A 7,275-nucleotide genomic window follows, 5' to 3' on the forward strand; every position below is an offset into this window, starting at 1 on the left:
TGTTGATGTGTGTATTTTAGAAGATACCTACGAAAACAATAATAGAGTCTTCGGATTAAAATAAAAAATACGCAAGTTTTTGATTTTATATTAACTTTACTAAAGAAATTTTTAAATTATAAGTAAAGCTATTTTCGATATTATCAAGCTTACCACTTATAGTTTAAAACTAGGGAAAACAAGGCCAATTTTTTCTCACATGCGAGAAAAATTCGCTCTCAATCATGACACTATTCCATTATATAGTTAACGTAACTCTCGCAATAATTGCACCAAATCAATATTACTTCTAGTTTGACCGAGATATGCGTCCAAAAATAGACCTTAATATCGATATTTTCCCTGCACTAACCTAACACTTTGATTAAAAAGGCAAGGGGTAAGGCTTTGTCTCTTCCACGGAGGCAGACTTTTAATCTGGAAGTTGTTTCGGAAAGTGGCACGACAGCATGAACCGAAGAATAATTTGTACGTCCTGATAACATGGCTTTCAGTTCGGTGACGGGATGCAGATTATAACTTGGAAAATATGAAGGGAAAATGGAAGTTTTTAATTTTGCCGGAAAATTTTATCTGATGCTGAAACTTTAAAATGAATAAGTTATTTCATCAGTTTTTAAAACAAGCTGTTAAATTGTCTTCTGGACGAATTTAATCTGGACTATAGACTGGACTCGGTACAATAATATAATGAAAGAGCTTGCATTGTGTTTCGATGGTAAGTGTGGGGATATCGCCGGAAACTCACAGGTTTTCTTTGCATGTGTTACAGCGACACTGCGAGCGTGTTTTAATAAGATATAAGGGATAAAAGCGTGGCACTTGCGTGATGCTAATACAAATAGGTTACCTGTTGTGAACACTAAAAAAAATGTATATCAATGTAAGACTCTGTGTAACTAGAATCTGACACTGAACACAAATTGTAGAATACTTCAAAATTTAACAAAACCCCGTATATTTTTTATAACAAAATCTGCGAGAAAAATAAAATATTCATCTTGTATTACCATAGTTGTAAATGAATAATGAAACGTAGTTCACAAATAAAAGTTTTTTATCATAAAAATGTTAAGACCAAGTGGCAGATAACTTAAGTGAAAAGTAGGTCCCGAAGGACGCATTTTATTCTAAGGACTTGTACTAATCAGGCGAAATTTATAGCATTTTACTGTAAATGCAGAGACAACTGAGAAGGCGAAAAATTGTGTTAAAAATTTGGCCAAACATTCGGGGGATCAGAACAGGTGAAACAAAATATCTAGGTAACTTTCAAACACAATTATTCGACTTCTGTCTTGCATACAGAAGCCTTATGATTGAAGAAATTAAAAAAATACTTTACAAAATTATACAGAACTAAAGGCCGCCCGCGACTTCGTCCACGTGGAATCCCTTCTCATAAAAAGTAGCCTATGTGTTGTTCTGGGTGTTCAGCTACATACATACAAAATTGTACTGTAATTGGTTCAGTAGCATTCGCGTGAAAAAGTAACAAACATCCACATATACATACATACTCACAAATTTTCGCATTTATTATATTAGTAAGAATATTCTGCATTACTACATTGTGTTGCGCTACGCCTAATGCAAACCGGTCCTTAAAACGCTTTAGAATTATTCTTATAATTTTGTTTTATCTTTAAAGCTGAGTTTTTCCAAGTCAGATCATAGTGTCAAATGCTACCCACTTAGGAGTTTAAATAAAAACCATTTTTTTATATTTTTAAATTCAAAATAGAATGACGAGACAATTATTGCACATTAAGCATTAATATAATATTCTTTTAGATTTGTTTTTGAATAGAAATCCTTTATTAAATTTTCTATTCAATCAATTCACTGCAAAAGCCTGCTTTTTAAGATCGTTACTAACGTATATTACAAAGATGCCTTTTATTGACTTTTAAAGAATATATTCATTTCAAAGATTATCTTTAAAAAAATTGAGAGACTAAACTTTTGGCACCTGCTCCTAAACTTTCAATTGACTATTAGAATTTTCTATGCGCTTTATAAATTGAAAGACATTTACGTGAATAATAAAAAATCTTCATATGAAGAGTCTCGTAATATAGTATATATTTTCTAACTACAGTTAGAAACCTGCAATTTTCAGATGCATCCATGAAAGTCAGCTCACGTATATCAATAAAAATACAATCAAGAAATAATAGCACAATTATTATATTGCCATTCAACGTGGCAATGCTGCCAGTCTTCTGGGCAGGTTACCCGAGGACGAATTACTCTTTTTTTTTTCTTTCGTACAATTTATTCGTATATATAATTAGATTTTAAATGTAATTTAAAAAAATGTAGTAAGTAAATGTAAATATTTATAACACAAACGAATTAAGCTCCCTTTCTTGGTTCTTTTATCAAATATAGCGGTTCACCTCAACACACAGGATTTCCCACACTTATTCCCCCTAACAATTTTACACGAATATAGATTCCCACATCAATTTCAACCACGACACGTGTAGAATGCAAAACGCTATTTTATTACAAACGATAAAAAAAGGTTAGTATAATAAAAATTCAACATGTAATCTTTAAATTATTTCGTTTTATATTTCACCAAAGGGCAGTCGTGGGTGGCAGATAAGTGGTATATGAAAATATATGGGTCTTCATGGATTTATGGGTGACCGCAATTTCATACAGTTTTGCGTTTAACGGTGACATTGACTGTAAAGATTTATTGTGATAAGAATAAGTGTTATGTAATATTGTGCCGTTATACTCTCCTCCGCTTTAAACTAAGAAACACGAACGTCACTACATTTTATTATTGTCTGGCTGATAACTGAATTTTAGTTTATTCGTGAGCAGCACAGGCTGTATTTTTTTTTGTAAAAATGACTTCTACCGTACAATATTACCGTACAGTAAATTAATGTATTAAAAAGATACTTCTATAAAATAAATGCGTACTAACCGAAACGAAACTGTAAATAAAATTATCTAAGGCTTATTGAGTATCGTCAAATATAGCGCCCCTAGTGTATTGCGCAAGAACCATTTTCTCCGTGTCATTTGAAATGTCAAACACTAACAACTACCCAGTAGTACCTACCGACTGTAAAAATTGCATGTAATTCACCGACTGTTACACCACAATTCCTTTTTTCCGTAACCTACCCGATATTTTATTCCCCTTCCGTAAAATTTCACTATAAGTCTCCATAGCGCCGGTTCGATCCAATATCTAAGCGAGGCTTAACGGTGTAACATTTCAAAATGCCATTAAGCTTAAATAAAAAGTCCGTGACGGCTCCCTAGTGGCCATAAGTCACAGTAGACACAATGCATAGAAAGTAGGCGTTGTACGCTTATACTACCAACCTGTTATAAATTGTACTCTTTTGACATTCGCCAAAATGGTATTGTCACTTGTTTTTTATTGGTGCGTGGTTTAAGAGACGGTTATGGGTGTTCGGGATTGAGTTTCCTTATGATTTGAGGTTTATGAAAATGTTGGTTGAAAGGAAAAAGCTATATTCGTCTAAGTGATTTTAGGATAAGGATACAATGACATATTTGTGACATGTTTGTTTCTAATGTAAATCGGACAAATGCCATAGTAACATACCATTTATTGCATAGTACCTTAGTCTAAGAAAATCATTTTAACCTTTGCGTGGATATGGATGTGGGCTTGAATTTTCGATTTCGTATTACCTATTGACATCTGAGTAGCTATCGACAAAATATTGTATAAAAAACTGTCAGCGCCCCTAGCGTATTCTGTGAGAACTAATTTTCTTAAGTAATTTTGAATGTCAAAAGCTCGTTACCGAACGTACAAAGTGTAAATAACCTCGCTACCAAACAAAATAAACTTGTTTTTTATTTATTACGAGGTAATCTTCTTCATTTCTAACGTTCCGACCAATATAAAGCCTAAAAAGATATAAGAAATAAATACTGTACCTAGTAGAAAAATGATAGTAAAGATACCTTTCAACAGCAAAGGTCACCGATACATCTCTCAGAATCCAATTATTTTTGCTGAAAGATCATTTTTGGATACCGAACTCGTATATTAAAGCTCAAAATAGACCAGCCTGTCAAAGACAGGATCGTATGTGTGTTGTCTATAATATAGGCTTTGATTCTACGTATTAGATTAATATGGTTCTATTTTTCGTAACTAATAAAGTCAGTTTGATGTTTTAGTTATTTTTTGCTTAAGCCTTATTGTAAATAGTGTGTAATATAGGTAAAAGACTCTCCCGTACTTATATTTTTTATCGTTTGGTTAGAGTTTGAGCTAGCATTATAGGCTAAACTGCTTAAACCACCCTGAAACCGAACGCTTCTAACGACTGTTTTCATTATGGGTTGAAAACATGCCATAAAAATTTGTAAAGATTTGTATGGATGTTTGTTACTCTATAAAGTATTGACTAAAGTAAGTTACACGATTTGGCATACCTATTATGAACTGTATAGCTTATTAATACACGAATGCCAACAAAGTCGTGTGCAAAAAACTCTGTTACCACAACATTCTCCTAAAAATAAAAAAGAAACTTCGTAAAAACAATTACCCTAAAAATACTTCGAAAAAAAAATCCTCAAGGCCTATCATCGTAAATCCCGTTTTAATATTCACAATCCGCGCAATCTAGAGATGGCCCGCAAAAACCCACCTTGTTTTTTTAAGTGATTGATTGGCTTTCACAAGGGACAATTAAGATGACCCCAGATATACTGACTATCTATCTTGTGGACTACATGACTGATTTATATTGATAGTGGAGGGTGGTTTAGTTAGGATAGTCCGTTGGAAAGGGAGATGAAGATTGTCAAATACCGCTAGGAGATGTCTTACGGGAACGACAAAACCAATACTTACATAAGTTACTAATCGTAGATAACCTATCGTATTTTTGTTATAGGACGATACTCCTCGGTAAGACCGGTTCGACTTTTAAGCTTCTACTGGTAACAACTGTCAAAAATGTTATAAATTACAACGGAGACACACGATTTAACCTACCTTCCGAAACACGGATGAACTTGGTATGTATAATATGATCACCTTTCCACTGTTCAACCTCGGCAAGAGTTGCTTAACCTAAGAGATCGATCCGCCATGACGTTACTTAGCTTGCCATATAGCCTTGAGCTCCTCACTTGCATATGTTACTTGCATCGCACATAAATCAATGACTACACAGGACAGTACTGTCACTTACTTAACTACCGCAAACCTACGCAGCCTTGGCCTCATCCTGTTGTAGTATCAAAAACTAATAACATTTTTTATTAAGTCTGCCTGTCTTTGCATTCAGTACACTAAATATTATTTTAAAGTTATGATCATGCATAATATTTTAAAAAGCAATCGTAAACATTGAATTAGTCTAGGTTCTAAATACAAACATAGACTAATCACCGTTATAGTTTGTCATCCCGTAGTTCAGATCTTGATTAAACCGGTGCATTCACAATGGGACACATGTTGGACGATATATTGCTCGACCAGTCGGTTCTATAATACCAGCTTTTGTGCACAAATTAGTCAGGAGCTACTGTAAATACAGCTCATCCTGGGTAGATTAATGGAACTCGTGATGCTGACGAAAGAAACCTTTTGCACATAATATTGGTAAAAACATTTTAAGTTGTATGCCATATAATCTTCAGGATTTGGGACCGAGAGACGAGACAATTTTTGGTCTTGATTTTAGTGCAGAGTTACATATTAAGAAGATTAAAATACTACAGCTACTTCCTAATTATTTAACCGTTAGCTAAAACTTCTGAGATAACACAAATGTCAATTCTTTAACACATTTGTTGGAAGCTTTGTAATTAGTAACGTACAAAACTACATATTTCTGACTATCTAGTATCAACCACATAGTATCCACATTTGTTTCGATAACCTACCATTATTGACTTTTGACAACGGATAATGAATCTGTAAATCTGATCAGCACCTCTAGCGGCACCCGCTGGAACTAGTTTTAAAGCAGATTTCAAAATTAAACTCTCGAAACTCGATAGTAATGACGTAGAAAATCGCGCTACAGTAAAATTTTACGTGCTGTGCAAAAATCTTTATGGTTATTCAATTTTGTCAAACACAGCGTAGTAAAGTCTGCTTCCCAGATTTACTATTTCTTGACTTGAATATATTTTTATGTATACTTATGTATAAAATTCCTTTTCTATATAGTGTAAAGTTGAAGAGTGTTGGTAATATTTCGCACTAAAAGTCAGTGCATCGCCGACAGCGTTGGAGTTGCGTACTTATACGACAAATATTTTCACTGAATATATGGCTTTTACAGGCTGAGGCACTTCGGAGGCGACGCTCCTGACCTGAATAGCCTAAAATGTGGGTTATTTTGAGGTTGTATACAAAATTTAATTAGCCATATAAAATATATAGTGTACAGTGGCAATAAAATTCTTTGTAGAAGTGACGAGTTATGATTATGGCTGTTTTTGTTCTATCAGGTAACCGAATGACAATACACCGAATTTGAACAAATAATTATAAGGAATCATCTAAAGATCTAGGTTTTACAAAGTTTGGAGCAATATATCCATAGATCGTTGGACATAATTATAGCAAATTGTTTAAAGCATCGCAGCAGCATCTACTTCGGAAGGCACATTTAATACTAGTGTTCAATTACAAAAACCACCTAGGCCACCCATCTGAAGTATGTCCGCATAAAAGGATGCTTTACCTACTTACTGATGATTAATTTCTGAGTACCACAAACTACTGCAACTATACCCACAAAAACAATACAAACACACTCTCCTAATCCAAACGGGGCATCAAGGACAGTTATTTGATTAATTACTTAGATGACATGTAAGTATTATTTATGAGGGTTCGCCAGTACTCGGCTATGATCTATCGATGTTCTAGTTTAATGTGTGTTTGGTAATTGCCGCAGACGGAAGGAGTTATAGTAATAATTTGTCTTCGATAGGCTTTGATATGTGGTTCTTATTTATGGTGGGTTCTTCCTGTGAGTGGTTAGTGAAATGTTTGTAGGTATAGGGTTTTCGCGTGTGGATTGATTTTTTGGCTCTCAGTGTATGTATAGAGTTATGAGAATTTATGTTTGGGAAACTGAAGTTTTGTGTATTTGTAAACTGTTTTAAAGAAGATGAAATAATGAAGTAAACCCAGGTTAACAATTAGGTATCTACTAATAGTAGTAAGTATTTTAGTCAATCCGATTCCGATAGAACAACAAACTCTGAAAGTCTGCCACAACTTATCATCTAGAA

The 7,275-nt window shown here is 33.8% G+C and overlaps 1 long non-coding RNA gene across 1 annotated transcript; it reads left to right on the forward strand.

The window, feature by feature from the left end:
* Window positions 1-2,580: 2,580 nt before the first annotated feature.
* On the forward strand, window positions 2,581-6,453 carry LOC142976257 (uncharacterized). The gene is made up of 3 exons (XR_012959645.1): window positions 2,581-2,653; window positions 4,914-5,037; window positions 6,315-6,453. It is a non-coding gene; the product is annotated as an uncharacterized LOC142976257 (long non-coding RNA).
* Window positions 6,454-7,275: the final 822 nt, after the last annotated feature.

This window comes from Anticarsia gemmatalis, chromosome 10 (assembly GCF_050436995.1).
Source record: "Anticarsia gemmatalis isolate Benzon Research Colony breed Stoneville strain chromosome 10, ilAntGemm2 primary, whole genome shotgun sequence".
In the NCBI taxonomy this organism is placed as follows: domain Eukaryota; kingdom Metazoa; phylum Arthropoda; class Insecta; order Lepidoptera; family Erebidae; genus Anticarsia; species Anticarsia gemmatalis.